This window comes from Mobula hypostoma, chromosome 14 (assembly GCF_963921235.1).
Source record: "Mobula hypostoma chromosome 14, sMobHyp1.1, whole genome shotgun sequence".
NCBI lineage: Eukaryota > Metazoa > Chordata > Chondrichthyes > Myliobatiformes > Myliobatidae > Mobula > Mobula hypostoma.
This window is the reverse complement of record NC_086110.1, coordinates 78,377,488-78,395,521: the sequence shown is the minus strand read 5'-3', so window position 1 is coordinate 78,395,521 and position 18,034 is coordinate 78,377,488. Positions and strand designations below refer to the sequence as shown.

Below are 18,034 nucleotides of genomic sequence, written 5' to 3'. Positions count from 1 at the left end.
ATCACCGAAGAAGTTGAAACTGCTTACCCTTTCCACTTCTGATCCCTCGATAAGGACTGTTGTGTGTTCCCTCAACTTCCTCTTCCTGAAGTCCAAAATAAATTCCTTGGTCTTCATGACATTGAGTGCAAGGCTGTTATACTCAACCAGCTAATCTGTCTCACTCTTAAACACCTCATCACCACCTGAAATTCTGCCTCCAATAGTTGTGTCATCAGCAAATTTATAGATGGGGTTTGAACTGTGCCTAGCCACATAGTTGTAGTGTAGAGCAGGGGTCCCCAACTTTTTTTGCACCGCGGACTGGTTTAATATTGACAATATTCTCGCGGACCGGCCAACCCGGGGGCGGGGGGGGGGTATTCAAGTAGGGTTAAACTCACCTCAACATGTCTTTTACAGTTAGGGTTGCCAACTTCCTCACTCCCAAATAAGGGACAAAAGTAGCAGTCACATACGGGACACTTTACCCCAGGAAAGACTACCATGACCATGAAGCCTCGCGCAGGCACCTGTGTGCACATGCGTGACGTGCCGATTATTTCCCCCACAAATCGGTTTTGCCTTTATCTTCCCAACTATACTGTGCATACATTATTTCTACTTTATATAGGCTGTGTATTTATCATATCATTCCTGCTTTTACTATATGTTAGTGTTACTTATTTTCGGTTTTATGTGTTATTTGTTATGATTTGTTAGGTTATTTTTCGGGTCTGGGAACGCTCAAAAATTTTTCCCATATAAATTAATGGTAATTGCTTCTGCGCTTTACGCCATTTCGGCACGAAAGATTTCATAGGAACGCTCTACCTTAGCGGGGGAAATATGAGACAAGGGCAGTCCCGTATGGGACAAACCAATTTAGCCCAATATACGGGATGTCCTGGCAAATACAGGACAGTTGGCAACCCTATGTTCAAGTTCAACAGTGTGTGACAGGGAATGAGGAAAGGTGCAGCTGACTCATATCGTTTCCTCGCGGCCCGGTAGCACATGCTTTGCAGCCCGGTGGTTGGGGACCGCTGGTGTAGAGAGAGTAGAGCAGTGGGCTCAGTAAGCATTCCTGAGGTATGCCAGTATTGCTTGTCAGTGAGATATTACTTCGGATCTGCACAGACTGTCGGCTCCAGGTGAGGAAGTTGAGGATCCAGTTGCAGAAGGAGGTACAGAAGCCCAGGTTTCAGAGCTTGTTGATTTTGTCCTGAGAGTACGATGGTATTAAACACAGAGCTGTAGTCGATAAATAGCAGCCTGATGTAAATATTTTCCCTTCACTCTTCAAGACTTGAGAGAAGACCAGCCTAGCCTGCCCGGTTTCTGCTCATCCGAAAGACCTGGCATCTCTGGAGGCAACCTGGAGAATCTTAGCTCATCCTGCTCTATAGCAAGTTCAGGGTCTCATCAGGTCAGCGATGGCCTGGCTTACAGATATCTGACAACACCAACATTTTAAAGGCATCTTTCAAGATAGTAAAAGCCTTTTGTGGAGTGCATTAATAACTGAATACAGTATAGAATCCGTCAGGTTTAATTATGGGCAGTGTGAGGGTGAATTATCCTCAGTTATGTAGAGCACTATGAAGTTGGTTACTAAGGAAAAGGAATGCTTCTGACTGTGAGAAATCATCTGACAGACAGTTCTCAGAAATGGAGTACTTGTGCAACCCCAAGGACTGCCTGTCATGTCCTTTTCAGATAAGGAGACCACACTGTACACAATAAATTGAATGCAGTCTCACTACGGCCCTGTACAGCTTGTTCCTAGGCATGCTTCCTCCTGGTCCTCAATTCTACAGATGCGCAGTGCAGACATCCTAACAAGCTGCATCACTGCATGATATAGAAACTGCACTGTGGCAGACAAGAAGTCTGTACAGTGGGTAGTCAAAATGGCCTACCACATCACCAGCCTACCCACCATCAAGGATAAATAATGTGAAAGGTGCTGGAAAAGAGCCAGTAACACCAGGAACGATCCCACCCAGACTGTTTGTCCCACTCCCATCAGGGAGAAAGCTACATAGCATCCACACCAGGACCGCCAGTCACAAAAACAGTTACCTTCCCCAAGCAGTGAGGCTGATCAACACTAACCCACCCCTCCATAACCCCACCACCACTACTTTATCATTTCCTGTCAGTTACCTTCTGTACAGACACTGCTGTGCCTAGCGTCACTCTAACGACACGCTTCACAGCATCAGCCATCAGGGGTTCAGTTCCTACCACTGTTTATAAGCAGTCTGTATGTTCTCTCAGTGACTGCATGGGGTTCCTCCGGGTGCTCCGAGTTTTTAAGGAAGCTGAGATCCTTCAATGTGCGCAGCAGGATGCTGGAGATCTTCTACCAGTCTGCTGTAGTGAATGCTGTCTTCTTTGCTGCATCAGTGCCGGTGATGCAAAAAGACTAAATAAACTCATCAGGAAGACTGGATCCGGCCTTGGCTACAACCCAGACTCTTTTGAGTTGGTGGTGGAGAGGAGGTCACTGAACAAACTGTTATCCATTATGGACAATCAGGCACATCCTCTCCATGACCTACTGAATAAGCAGCGGAGCACCTTTTCAAACAGACTTACTCAGCTCTGTTGTCACAAGGATTGTTACAGAAAACCTTTCCTACCAAAGGCAATAAACATATACAACAGCCCATCTCTGTGCGACAGGAGTACAATAATCTCTGCTTTATTATTTCATACATTATTATTGTACATTATGTATATTATTATTCTGTACATTATTATTAGTTAAGTCTGCACACTGCTAAGTGTGTTTTTAAATGTTGCTGCTGTAACAAAAGAATTTCCCACTCGAGATCAATAGTTATTATTATTATTATTTCCTACCACATTCCAAAGACATACATACAGTTAGGGTTAGTGAGTTGTGGGCACACTACATTGGTGCCAGAAGCCTGGTGATACTTATGGGCTGCCAAAGCACATGCTCAAACCGTATTGGCCATTGATATAAACAATGTACTTCATGGTATACTTAACTGTTTAAATGCACGTTACAAGTAATGATAATTGTTGTCTTTATTTTGCTGCTGAGGATGTACTCATGTATACCACCAAATGAAACAATACTTCTCCGGACCAAGGTGCATATCCCAGTACTGATTACTCACACATATAATGAAATAATATTACCACAAATAAATAGAAAAATAATAATATTCATTTACGATACAAGTTAAAAAGCAAACATTATAATACTACTGGCATTTGATACGTAATGAGACTTGGGTGGTGGCAGGGAGTTCCATAGTTTTACGGCCTGGGAGAAGACACCATTTCCCATGTTAACAGTGCTTGTCCCTAATGCCCTGATGATAGGAGGTCAAAGATAGTTGAATGGATGGGGCGGATCATTGGCAATGCTGAGAGCCCTGTGTACGCTACTGGTAAGTATCTCTGGTGGGTGGAAGAGAGACCCCGACGATTCTCTCTGCAGTCCTTGCAATCCTTTGTAAGACTTGTGTCAGGCGGCTTGCAATTCCTGTACCAGACAGTGATGTAGTTGGTCAGGATGTTCCTGTAAAAACTGGTTAAAATGGGAGGTGGGGAGGGAGGAGTCTTGCTCACCTCAATGTCTGCTGGAAATGGAAACGTTGCTGTGTTTTCTTGACCAAAGAGATGGTGGTGAAGACCAGTTGAGATCATCCAATGTGCCCTCCCAGAAACTTAGTGCTCCTAACTCTCTCAATGGAGGAGCAATGTATGTGCAATGAGGACTGGTCAGCCTGTACCTTCCTAAAGTCCACAATCATCTCTTAGGTCTTGTCCACATCGAGACCCAAGTTGTTGTGCTCGCAACATTCTACCAGCCACTCTATCTCCTCTCTGTACGCCATCTCGTCGTTGTTGTTGAGGAGGCCAACCACTGTTGTCATCAGCGAACTTGATGATTTGGTTTGAACTGGTTCTAGCGGTACAGTCACGTATCAGCAGGCTGAGCACATAGCCCTGGCGGGAGCATCGGCACTCAGTGTGATGGAGCTAGAGATGGTGCTGCCAATGTGGACTGACTGTGGCCTTTCGGTCAAGGTCCAAGATCCAGTTACAGAGAGAGGTGTTGAGATCCAACGAGGACAGCTTACCCACCAGCTTCTCAGGGATGATGATCACATTAAACACCAAGCAACCTATCAAGGTGTATCACAGCTTAGTATGGTAACTACTCTGCATATGACTGCAAGAAACTGCAGAGTGCTGTGGACACAGATCAACACATCACAGAAAGCAGCCTCCCCACTATGGACCCTGCCGACACTTCTCACTGTCTCAGTAAACTAGGCAGCATCATTCTCTCTTCAGCCCTCTTCCATCGGGCAGAAGATAAAAAAGCCTGAAAAACACATATCACTAGGTCAAGGACGGCTTCAACCCCACTGTTAACGATTATTTCCCTAGTACAATAAATTGAACTAGACCTCAAAATCTACCTCATTATCATCTTGGACTTCATTGTTTATCTGTGCTGCCCTTCCTCTGTAGCCGTTACTTTACTCTACATTCTGTCCCATTCCTGAGGATGGGTCTCCGCCTGAAACATCGACTGTTAATTCCTCTCCACAGATGCCGACTGACCTGCTGAGTTCCTGCAGCATTCTGCATTCCGTTACTGTTCTACCTCAATGCACTGTGTAATGACCTGATCTGTATGGACAGTATGCAAGACAAGCTTTTCACTCTATCCCAGTACCTGTGACAACAATAAACCAATTAAAAAGGAGTGGGAGAAGAGAGTTCAAGCTGGAATTCAACAGGTTGTAACTCAAGAGTTTCACTGTTGCACAAATACATCACCTGTCTGACTCAACAAACTGTTGCACAATGATAAAGTTAGGAGGAGGGAAGGAGATTGCAAAAGAGTAATTTTAAGTGAAAACTGCATGTTGCTCCAAAACAGATTTTACTTTGATTTACAAACACAAGCTATTATAGGAACTAGGAGGAAAAATCAATGGTACGTAGGTACAGAAGAAGCCTGTCCCACCATTCCCACAGAATCATTGAGAAAAAGGCCCTACAGCCCAACTTCTCTATGCTAACCCTGATGCCTGTCAACATTAATCCCATTTGCCTTTCTCATCCAACTGCCTTTTGAAAGTTGTAATTGCAACTGCCTCATTCATTTCCTCCGGCATCTCAATCCAGATACTCATCACCCTCTGAGTAGAAAACTTACCCCCCAGATCTGCTTTAAGTTTCCCCATTCTCATCTTAAACCTGTGCCCTTTAATTCTCGATTATCCAGCCTGGAATGAAGACGGACTATCCACGGCCCTTTATGGTCACACCCTCCATTCCAGACAACATCATATGAACGTTGTCTAACAAAGCAATGTCCCAACCTGACTCCAGCATCCTGCCACCAATAGATGGTAAACTGCCCTATAGCCCCTGCTTTCTGTCTTCCCCCCAATTTGTACAGGGAGTCACATGGACTGTTTCTAAAATCTTTGGGTACTCTTGTGAAATTTAATATGTTCTGAAAAATTTCAACTGATGGGCCACTGCTTCATCCACTTCCTTTAAAACCGTTGGGTACAGGCCATTGGGTCGAAGAGTTTCTTAATTTCCCCTAATGTAACTGCCTCCACCACCAGTCCTGGCAGAGCATTCCATGCATCAACTACTCTCTGTAAAAGATAATACAGTGCCCTGAAAAAATATTCAGCCCCCACAACTATTTTCACATTTTACTGTTGCCTTTTCTAAATTTAAAATATATTGAAGTAGAATTTTTTAAGTCTACAGAACATTGTGTGTCACATCAAGTCAAAAGAAAAATTCCAAAATTACTAAAATTAAAAATCAAAATTGTGAGGCTGAAAAAAGTATTCATCCCCAACAGTATGGTAGATTTTCAATAGAACAAATCAAAATGAAGCCAAAAGAGCATCCACGACAAGTCAGGGAAATGATAATAGAGAAGCAAAATCTGGGAGGGGCATAAGCTCATTTCAAAAGCACTGAACATACCTTCTCGGCCCAAAGCTTCCACTGTTTACTCTTTTCCATAGATGATGCGTGGCCTGCTGAGCTCCTCCAGCATTTTGAGCGTGTTGCTTAGATTTCTAGCATCTGCGGATTTTCTCCTGTTTGTGATACCTTAGAGCTCAGTGTATTCCATTGTGAAAAAGTGGAAAAAAATATGAACCTACAGCCACACTACCCAAGTCAGACTGCCAGAGAGGAATGGCACTTAGAGGGGCTGTGAGGCCAACAATCACTGAGGGAGCAGCAGAAGTCAGTGGCTGCAACTAGAGATGAAGTTTATGGCTCCATAATCTCTAAGGCCTAAGTGGCAAGGAAGAAACCCTGGCTAAAATAAAAAGCCTACCCTTGCTCGTAAAGACTTTGCAAAGTGTCACTTAGAAGATGCCGTAAAGATATGGAAGCAGGTTTTGTAATTAGATGAGACTAAAGTGGAACTTACTGGCTTCAACACTGAACAGTATGTGGGCATAAATCAGCCAGGTGACACCATCCCTACTGGAAGTATGATGGAGGTAACATCATGCTATGGGAATGCTTTTCAATAGCAGGGACTGGAATTCAGGTCGGGATTGATGAGAGATGAAAGTTGCTAAATACAGGGAGATCCTGGATAAAAACTGAGCACCTCTTCCAGAAAGTTTAAACTGGGGAGGAAGTTTGTCTTTCAGCAGGCCAATGATCCAAAGCACAATGCCAGAGCAAATATGGAGTGGTTTCAAATGAAGAAAATTGATGTCCTCAAGTGACCCGGTCAGAATCCTGACCTTAACCCAACTGAACATCTTTATACTTTACTTTATTGTCGCCAAACAATTGATACTAGAACGTACAATCATCACAGCGATATTTGATTCTGTGCTTCCTGCTCCCTGGAGTACAAATCGATAGTAAATATTAAAAATTTAAATTATAAATCATAAATAGTAAATAGAAAAAGGAAAGTAAGGTAGTGCAAAAAAACTGAGAGGCAGGTCTGGATATTTGAAGGGTACAGCCCAGATCCGGGTCAGGATCCGTTCAGCAGTCTTATCACAGTTGGAAAGAAGCTGTTCCCAAATCTGGTCGTACGAGTCTTCAGGCTCCTGAACCTTCTCCCAGAGGGAAGAGGGACGAAAAGTGTGTTGGCTGGGTGGGTCGTGTCCTTGATTATCCTGGCAGCACTGCTCCAACAGCATGCGGTGTAAAGTGAGTCAAAGGACGGGAGATTGGTTTGTGTGATGTGCTGTGCTGTGTTCACGATCTTCTGCAGCTTCTTTTGGTCTTGGACAGGACAACTTCCATACCAGGTTGTGATGCACCCTAGAAGAATGCTTTCTACGGTGCATCTATAAAAATTTGTGAGGGTTTTAGGGGACAGGCCAAATTTTTTCAGTTTTCTCAGGAAGTAAAGGCGCTGGTGGGCCTTCTTGGCCGTGAACTCTGCTTGGTTGGACCAAGTCAGGTCATTTGTGATATTGACCCCAAGGAACTTAAAGCTTTTGACCTGTTTCACTTGCGCACCACCGATGTAAATTGGGTCGTGCGGTCCGCTACTCCTTCTGAAGTCAACAACCAATTCCTCCGTCTTGCTGATGTTGAGGGATAGGTTATTGTCTTCGCACCATGCCACCAGGTTCTTAATTTCCTCTCTGTATTCAAACTCATCATTACCCGAGATACGGCCTACAATTGTTGTGTCATCAGCAAACTTATATATTGAGTTCGATGGAAACTTGGCTACACAATCATGGGTGTACAGTGAGTATAGCAGGGGGATGAGTACACAGCCTTGTGGGGCACCAGTGCTCAGAGTGATTGTAGAGGAGAGCTTGTCCCCTATTTTTACAGCCTAGGTCCTGTCTGTGACCAAGTTGAAGATCCAGCTGCAGATCTGAGTGCTAAGGCCCAGGTTCCGGAGTTTAGGAATCAGTTTATTTGGCATGATGGTATTAAAGGCAGAGCTGTAGTCAATGAAAAGGAGCCTTACACATGCGTCTTTATTCTCCAGGTGTTCTAAGGAGGAATGTAGGGCCAGAGAGATGGCATCTGCCATTGACCTGTTGCTCCGGTAGGCAAATTGCAAAGCGTTGACGTTGACTGGTAGGTTGTGGTCCGGTAGGCTGTGGTTGATGGGTGCCATAACCAATCGCTCGAAGCACTTCATAGCAATTGATGTCACAGCCACAGGCCCACATCTCTTGCAAGATCTCAAGTTTGCTGTTCATCGCCTCTCCCCAACTAACCTGGCACAGCTTGAGCAATTTTCCAAGGAGGAACGAATAAATGTTGCTTCATCACATTGTGCAAAGCTAAGAGATTTATCCAAAAAGACTATTGGCCGTAATAGGTGCAAGAGGCAGTTCAACTAGGTACTGAGCAAAGGCGGATGAATACTTTTGGACTGCTGACATTACATTTTTTTAATCTTTAGTTTCTCATGCTTCACAATTTTCATTCCAGAACAAAGGAGATGTCCTCCTTTAAAGAGAGGGGTTTCCCTTCCTCCACCATCAACACTGCCCTCAGCCGCATCTCTTCCATTTCATGCACGTCTGCTCTTACTCTATCCTCCCACCAACCTACTCGGAATAGGGTTCCTCTTGTCCTCACCTACCACCCCTCCAGTCTCTGCGTCCAGCACATAATTATTCGGAACTTCCGATATCTCCAACAGGATCCCACCACCAAGCAAATTTTCCCTCCCCCTGCCCCACCACTTTCTGCTTTCAGCAGTGATCACTCCCAACATGACTCCATTGTTCATTCATCCCTCACCACTGATCTCCCTCCTGGCACTCATCCATTCAAGCAGAATAAGTGCTCCACCTGCCCCTACATCTCCTCCATTACTATTCAGAGCCCCAAACAGTCTTTCCAGGTGAAGTGACAGTTCACCTGCAAGTCTGTTGTGGTCATACACTGTGTCCAGTGCTCCCGGTGTGGCCTCCTGTTGATAAAGTTTAAGGGAATGGGGGATTCTCAAGATTCCTGTAAACAATGAATTCAGTACTGACTATGTCTGTGACTGCAGTGTGTTTGAATAATGTCTCACAGCTGCCTTCTTTGGAGCAAAATGATTAAAGTTTGCCCAGATCCACATAGATGTCTCTGGGCTTTTCACACCTTTTGATTTTGACAAAAGGCAGTACCTGATGGAAATTAGAACATTGCTTTCTTAATTCAAGCATAAATTTGACAGATGTTCTTATCTTTGTAATTAAGTTGTGGCTCTAGCAAACCAAGCAGGATATTCTTTTCTTTAATTAAGGTGGCTGGAGTGTCTAACAAATTGATTGTACTTTTGTATCAATAGTCCATTGACTTGGCCAGAATGGTAATCAATTGATTGTTCTTTTGTATCTGTGGCCTTAAAACTTCTGACAATTCTGACATCGGGCAGTGAACTTGTAGAACCACCGGGGAGATGCGAAAGGGTCTCTCCCTCATGTCGGGTCCAAGTTCACTCACCGGCTGAGCTCGAAGAAATAAATGGGTGAAAAGATAAGTAACGATCTTTTTGTGCTGTCGTTATTTGATCCAGCAAAGTTACGTTTACACTGTTATCGGTGAGACCTGACGTAGACTGGGAGACCACTTCACCAAGCACCTATGCTCCATCCACCAGAAAAAGTAGGATCTCCTAGTGGCCACCCATTTTAATTTCACTTCCCATTCAGATATGTCTATCCATGGCCTCCTCCACTATCGCAATGAGGCCACAAGTAGGTTCGAGGAACAACATCTTGCATTCCGTCTGCATAGCCTCCAACTAGATAGCATGAACATCGATTTCTCGAACGTCCAATAATAAACCCCCCAACCCCCTCTCCTTCACTATTCCTCATCACCTTTTCCCTCTCTCACCTATCTCCTTGCCTGCCCATCACCTCCTTCTGGTGCTCCTCCCCCTCTTTTTTCTTCCATGGCCTTCTGTCCTCTATCAGACTCCCCATTCTCCAGCCCTGTATCTCTTTCACCAATCAACTTACCAGCTCTTTACTCCATCCCCTCTCCCCTTTTGGTTTCACCTATCACCTTGTGTTTCTCTCTGCCCTCCGCCGCCCCATCTTTTAAATCCACCCCTCAGCATTAGTTCTCCAGTCCTCCCGAAGGGTCTCGGCCCAAGACTTCGACTGTACTCTTTTCCATAGATGCTGCCTGGCCTTCTGAGTTCCTCCAGCATTGCGTGTGTATTGCTCAGATTTCCAGCATCTGCAGATTTTCTCGTTTGTTCACAATTTTCCCTGTTTTTGGGCTCTATTGTGAAAAAAGGGGCATGCGATTCACAAATAAAAACTGTCAATTAAATTGATCAATTCCCTGTTGAAATACTCATTTATGTGAACAAAGGGTTGGGGATGAATACTTTTACAAGGCACATAAAGTTAGTCAATAAAGTTCATCCCAATTGCTGACAAGATGGTGACAGATTAACTGCCAGATAGGAATATTTATTTAGATAAAGTTCTGTGTCTGGAATCTTTATAATTTTCTATCCAATTTAACCATTCAGTTAAACTTTCAGTGTTTAGGGAGGGGGGATCTCATTGAAACCTACTGAATACTGAAAGGACTAGATAGTGTGCAGTGGAGAGGAAGTTTCCTATAGTGGGGAGTCTAGGATCAGAAGGCACAGCCTCAGAATAGAGGGATATCCATTTAGAACAGAGATGAGGAAGAATATCTTAAGCCAGAGGTTGGTGAATCTGTGGAATTCATTGCCACTGAAGGCTGTGAAGGCCAAGTCATTGGGTATACTTAAGACAGAGGTTGATACGTTCTTGATTAGTCTGGGTGTCAAAGGTCATGGGGAGAAGGCAGGAGAATGGGGCGATGGAATGGCAGAACAGACTCGATGGGCCGAATAGCCTATTTCTGCTGCTATGCCTTATGCTTAGTACAATTTGCCAAGTCTCCATAATTAATAGGTGCAAATGAAAGCATGCTTGAGCTTAGAAGACAGCTGAAAGCAGCTTAGTTGTCCTGCTATGCACTCTGTGATTTCTGTTTTTAACATCCTAGATTAGATCAGGGAAGACACAGCACTGCCCTTCAATGACACATTCTGCATCAATGCAAACTAGTGGTCATCAGGAATACCGACTTCGACATTCCGTCCAAATGGATGTTAGTGTGATCAGAAGCAGGAGGTGGGGGATTTACTCAGTAGGTCAGACATGTGGGCACCAATGCTTCAAATGAACCATCTCCAAGGATACTCAGAAATGCCCACCTCTTCCCCAAGGCCACTCATGCCCCCACCACAGGTAGATGTTTAGAACTAAACATGCCACTGGAAAAACACAGTAAGTTAGGCAGCGTTACTTAACATTTCAGGTCTGGGATCGCAGTGAAAATGTGGAGAAAATAAGCGTTTCAGATCGCAGAGAAGGTGAGGAAGTCACTTGTGAAACACAGGGAATCTCTCTGATGGGGTGAGAATCCTCTGTATTAACATCTCTGAGGATCTATTCTGGTCCAACATATTGATGCAATTACAAAGAAGGCACCAGAGAGGCTGTATTTCATTAGGAGTTTCAGGAGATTTGGTATTCAAAGACTCGCAAGTTTCTACAAAAGTACTGTGCAGGACATTCTGACTTGATGCATCACCATCTGGTATGGAGGAGCAAATTCACAGGACTGGAAAAAGCTGCAGAGGGTTGTAATCTCTGCCAGCTCCTAAATGGACACTAGCCTCCCCACTATCGAGGATATCTTTAAAGGCAGTGCTTCAAGAAGACAGAATCCATCCTTCAACGCCCAGGACATGTCCTTTTCTCAATGCTACCATCCATCGAGGGGGTGGTACAGGTGTCTGAATACACACACACACACACACACACACAATGCTTCAGGAACACCACCAACAGATTTCTGAACAGACCATGAACACTACCTCACTTTTTGGCACTAATTATTATTTATATAAATTTCTTATTGGAACTTATAGTAATTTTTTTATGTATTGCACTGCACTGCTACCATAAGGCAACAAATTTCACGACAGATAACAATGGTAATAAACCTGATTCTGATTCTAATGTGCCAGCTGAGGAGAAGGTAAAGTCAGATTATCTTTCTCTGTCTTGTGCTGATAAGGCTTGGGGATATACACAAAGGCCAAACTATACAGAAAAACAGGAAACTACAATGACAATGACAGACAGAAGTGGCCAGTTTGAATGTGAACAAAAAGGGCGAGTTAGCTAACGTTGGAGAATTTGATAGTTCTGCAGTCCATAGAGACTCAATAGAGTTTTATATGATGTGAAATTTGCTTACTAAATTTGCTTACACACCAACATGAAGATTAAGAGTGGAGTAGATAGGGTGGATATGGAGTGGGTGTTTCCTGTGGTGGGGGAATCCAGAACTAGAGGGCACAGTCTCAAAATTGAGGGGTGACCTTTTAAAGCAGAAGTAAGGAGGATTTTTTTTTTTAGCCAGAGAGTAGTGAATCTGTGGAATACTCTGCCACAGAGGCCAAGTCCGTGGGTATACTTAAGGCGAAAGCTGACAGCTTCTTGATCAGTCAGGGCAGCAAAGGACACGGTGAGAAGACAAGTGGATGGGGTTGAGTGGGGTCTGCGCTGAACGGCCTAATTCTGTTCCTATGTCTTATGGTCTTTTGGTCTTCAGGGACAAGGTTCTTCAGCCAGAATCGTAGACTTGAAAAGATAGCTGGAACAGCACAGAGAGTCTGTTTGTTTCTGTGATAAGCTGCAGTGGTACATTATACATTAGGGGAATGGACAGGAGCTTCTGTGGGCGAAAACAAGATTCCCCTGTTGCCTCCTGGGTGCCAGGGTCTGGGACACATCTGATCAACAATTTTTTGCCATCTGTATTTACAAAACTACTTAACACTAAGGAAGTTATTGTTGCAAGGATGCTCAGCCAGAATTATATACCTCAAAGTACAAAATGTTAAGCACTGAGGTACGAAAAAGACAAGATGTGCATTAAAAAGTAACAGTGGAAAATACAGATGTGCAATGAAAGCAGATACTTGCATACTTGAGGAGGGGGAGTTGTAGAGTGTTCTAGCCATGGGGAGAAAGGATCTCCTGTGGCGTTCAGTGCTGCACCCCAGTACTCCTCTGTTTCTCTGGTTTGTCATGGAGGGGATGAGAGGGATTGTCCATAGTGCTCCATAGCTTCTACAGCATCCTCCTCTCCGACACAACCACCAGGGAATCCAGTTCCACCCCCAGAGCACAACCAGCCTTCCTGATGAGGTTATTGATCTTCTTGGTGTCAGCTGCTCTCACCCTGCTGCCCCAGCAGACTAGTGTAGAACAGAATGCTGGCCACCACTGAGTCGTAGAACATCTGCAATACAGTATTGCAGACGGTGAATGACCGGAGCCTCCTCAGGAAGTACAGCCAGCTCTGCACATGGCAGGTCATGTCTAACCAATCTTATAGAGTTTGTGAGGAAGTTACCAGGAAAGTGGATGAAGTGGTAGTGGATGTTGCCTACATGGACTTTAGCAAAGCATTTGACAAGGTCCCACATGGGAGGCTGGGCAAGAAGGTACAGTCGCTCAGTATTCAGGATGAGGTAGTAAACTGGATTAGACATTGGCATTGTGGGAGAAGCCAGAGAGTGGTAATAGAGGGTGGCCTCTCTGACTGGAGGCCTGTGACTAGTAGTGTGTTGCAGGGATCGGTGCTGGGGCCATTGTTGTTTGTTACCTACAGTATATCAATGATCTGGATGATAATGTGATTAACTGGATTAGCAAATTTGTGGATGACACCAAGACTGGGGGTGTAGTGAACAATGAGGAAGGCTATTATGGCTTGCAAAGGGATCTCTGCAGCTGGAAAAATGGGCTGAAAACTGGCAGATGGAATTTAATGAAGACGAGTGTGAGGTTTTTAACTTCGATAGGACCAACCAGGGTAGGTCTTACACAATGAACGGTAGGTCACTGAGGAGTGTGGTAGAACAAATGAAATACAGGTCCATAATTTGTTGAAAGTAGTGTGCGATGGGATCCTGAATTATCCCTTATGGACTGTACATTTAAAAAAAAGAGTGTGCAGCTGTACAGCACCAACAGCTTGTTACAGAAAGGGAGAGGGGCGAAGACTGCTCACGGTTTGTTTGGGATTTCTGCAAGGACATTGTCAGCCTCTGAGTTCCTACAGAGAGAGAAGGGAGGAGCGACTTGATGGACAGCTGGTGTTCAGCATGGTGAGATAAATACAAGGTCAGCTGGTTGTTAGACACACACAGTTTTGTACACTGCATGAGCTTTGTTATGCCCACAGAAAAGTGGGGTTTTTGGAGGATCGATCAGGAGAATCGATCAGCGGCTCTCGCAGTGTGGAAAAGCTGTGACCGGTGGGAAGTAATTGGTGTGTTCAACCATCGTCTGGGTTGATAACTCCACCACAGAAAACGGTCTCCTTGTAGTGGTCACATTCGGTGACTTCTAAATGATTTTGGAGGACAACAAAGAATCGACAGCATCAACTTCCCTGAATAACTAAACATCTCTCTCTCCCCATCACTACTCAACTCAATACCACGAACTGAACTGATTTCATTTACCCATCATAAGCTGTATCCATTTACCCCCTAGGCTTGAAGAAGCTTGGTTTTTATATTTCCACACATATATTCATGAACTTTGCTAACCTGTTGGATTTATCTGATTTTATATTACTGTATTGCGTAGTTACTAATAAAATAGTTTATGATAACAGCAATACCAGACTTAAAGGTGTTTTCCATTTCTGCTGGTTCTTTAACTGTTACAGTGTTACAATGACAAGTGTCTCAGGTAGATAGGATCATAAAGAAAGCTTTTGGCACATTGGCCTTCACAAATTAATGTAATGGGTACAGGAGATGAGATGTTATGTTGAAGTTGTATGAGATATTGATGAGGCCTAATTTGGAGTATTTTGTGTAGTCTTGGTCACCTACCAACAGGAAAGATATAAGCAAGGTTGAGAGAGTACAGAGAACGTTTACAAGGACGTTGCTGGGACTGGAGGACCTGAGTTATATGGAAAGATTGAATAGGTTAGGACTGTATTCCTCAGCACATAGAAGATTGAGGGGAGATTTGATAGAGGTATACAAAATTATGAAGGGTATAGATAGGGTAAATGCATGCAGGCTTTTCCCACCTAAGGTTGGGTAGCAGAAGTCATGGTTTAAGTGTGAAAGGTGAAATGTTTAAAGGAACATGAGCAGAAACTTTTTCCATTCGGAGGGTAGTGAGAGTGTGGAATGAGCTGACTGTAAACAGGTGCATGCGAATTTGATTTCAATGTTTAAGAGAAGTTTGGACAGGTACAAGAATAGTAGAGGTATGGAGGACTATGGTCCCTGTGCCGGTCGTTGGGAATGCATGGACTAGATGGGCTGAAGGGTCTGTTTGTGAGCTGTACTTCTCTATTAGGAACACAAGGGATGATGCAACCATCTCTCCTTTTCCTGAAACATGTTCACTGGTAAGAAATGACACCTTCTTCAGAGCAGTGATGAGTTACCCTGACACACAATCACACATTTCATTTCCACATTTCAAGGCCGGATATACAGACGTCAAGGACAGCCTGCAGTGGGCAGGGACAGTAAACCAGATCTAATGTTCAGCTGAGTCAACAAACGTGACTGGAAAAGGAAAACTAATTATACATATCAGGTGGCTATGGAAAGTACAGCCCGTCCCCAAACAGAAAGAGAACAAGAACCCAATTAAACAGTTCTGTACCTGGTGGCAGAAACTGCTTTCATACAGAAAGCACTCTGCGAAAACAAAGAGAGGCAACTGAACACTATCCGTGAACAAACACAGAGCAACTACCCTGCGGTGACCCATAACACTATCCGTGAACAAACACAGAGCAACCACCTCACCCTGATCATTAGACATAGGAGCAGGGTTAGGCCATTTGGCCCATCAAGTGTGCACCAGCATTCCATCATGGCTGATTTGTTATCCCTCTCAACTCCATTCTCTTGCCTTTTCCACAATTAATCAACTGTGGAAAATTGATTAATTTTCCACAAATTAATCAAGAACTTATCAACCTCCTCTTAACACGAGGAATTCTGCAGATGCTGGAAATTCAAGAAACACACAACAAAGTTGCTGGTGAACGCAGCAGGCCAGGCAGTATCTCTAGGAAGAGGTACAGTCGACGTTTTGGGCCGAGACCCTTAGCCCTGCTTAAAATATTAAAAAGAACGCTTCATCTTTAACTTTATGCCTTTTGGAGATCAGTTCATCTTCTACTCACTTAACTATTCACAGTAACAGAAATATTGACCAGGGGTGCCCAAACTTTTGCATACCACTGTATACATGCATACATATATCCACACACACACACACATATATATATACTCATATACACACATATACACACACACTTACTCTAATTCACATTTTTTCCTTTTATTATGTATTGCACTGTACTGCTGCCACAAAGACAACAAATTTCATGATATATGCTGGTGATATTAAACCCCTTTCTGATTTCTGGTTTCTGAAATGGACGTCCCTCTATTCTGAAGCTGCGCGTAGAAGATGAACCTATCTAGATCCTAGACTCGTCCACTATAGGAAACATCCTCTCCACATCCACTCGATCTAATCAATAGTCAGTGAGATCCCTCCCCTCATTCTTCTAAACTCCAGTGACTACAGGTACATGGCCATCAAACCCCCCTCATACACTGACACTTTCATCCCTGGGATCATTCTTGTGAATCTCCCCGGGACCATCTCCAATGTAAACTCATCCTTTCTTGGAGATGGGCCCAAAACTGCGCATATGTTCTGTGAGTCCCACTAATGCCTTATAAAGCTTCAGCATTACACCCAGAATCATCCTTTATAATCCAAACTCAACCCACACAGCTGATTTCACCAATCTCTGAGCCAGCATTAAGCATTCAACTGTTTCCTTTTGAAAAGTTTGAATTTATAAAATACCTTGGTAAATTGGATTATTATTGTCACATGTACTGGTACAGCCAAAAAGTCCATACAGATTAATTCATTATACAGTGCATTGAGGTAGTACAAGGGAAGGAGGAAAGAGTATAGAATAAACTGTTAGTTACAAAGGAAGTGCAGTGCAGGTCGCTAGTAAGGTGTAACATCATAACAAGATCAATTGTAAGATGAAGAGTCCATTCTGTCACACAAGGGAGTCACTCAATAGCCTTACAACAGAGGACAGAGGCTGTCCTTGAGCCTTGTGGTACATGCTTTCAGGACTCTTCATCTCACAATTGATCTTGTTCTGCCTGAATCTGAAGTGGGGCAGATAAGGGTGGAGAAGAGCGAATATGCAGGGTGGGCTGGGTCTTTGATTATGTTGTCATCTTTACCGAGGCAGAGAGAAGTCTAGACAGAGCCTGGGAGGTTAGTTTCCATGATGAGCTGAGCTGTGTCCACAACTCTCTGCATCTTCTTGTGGTAATTGCTGAACCAGGTCGTGAAGCAGCTAGACAGGATGTGTTCTGTAGAACATCCATGTAGTGGGGACATGCCAAATGTCTTTAGCCTCTTTAAGAGGCACTGGCAATCTCACTTGGTTGTGTCATTGCAGTTGGTCAGGCCACTTGAAGCTCTTGACCTCAGAACAGCTTATGTAGACAGGAGCAAGTGCACCATCCCCTTTCCTTTTTTTTGCTGACACTGAGGGATAGGCTGTTGACATGACACCACACCTGTGAGCTCCATCTGCTTTCAGTACTATGACTCTTTGTCTGCGATATGGCCCACTGTAGTGGTATCATTTGCAAACCTGTAGATAGAGTTAGAGCAGAATCTGGCCATTCTTTGGGCTGATGCCCCCGAGAGCAACAGGAGCACAAGGTACCTACCTAACCCAGCAAAGAGGTAGGCATAGTCACAGATCCAGCATCCACCTGCTCATCAGTACAACAGTGATTAGAATTCAGAGCATATACAGTCGACCCTTCTTATCCGCAAGTTTCACATGTGCGAATTCAACCAACCGCGAATCGAGAAAACCCAGAAGTTCTCTCTCCAGTACTCCT

At 44.0% G+C, this 18,034-nt stretch overlaps 1 protein-coding gene across 1 annotated transcript in view; it reads right to left on the bottom strand.

Annotated features, from left to right (window-relative positions):
• Positions 1 to 18,034, bottom strand: part of kiaa0513 (KIAA0513 ortholog) — a 231,748-nt gene that overhangs the window by 151,358 nt on the left and 62,356 nt on the right. The window lies entirely within an intron of this gene.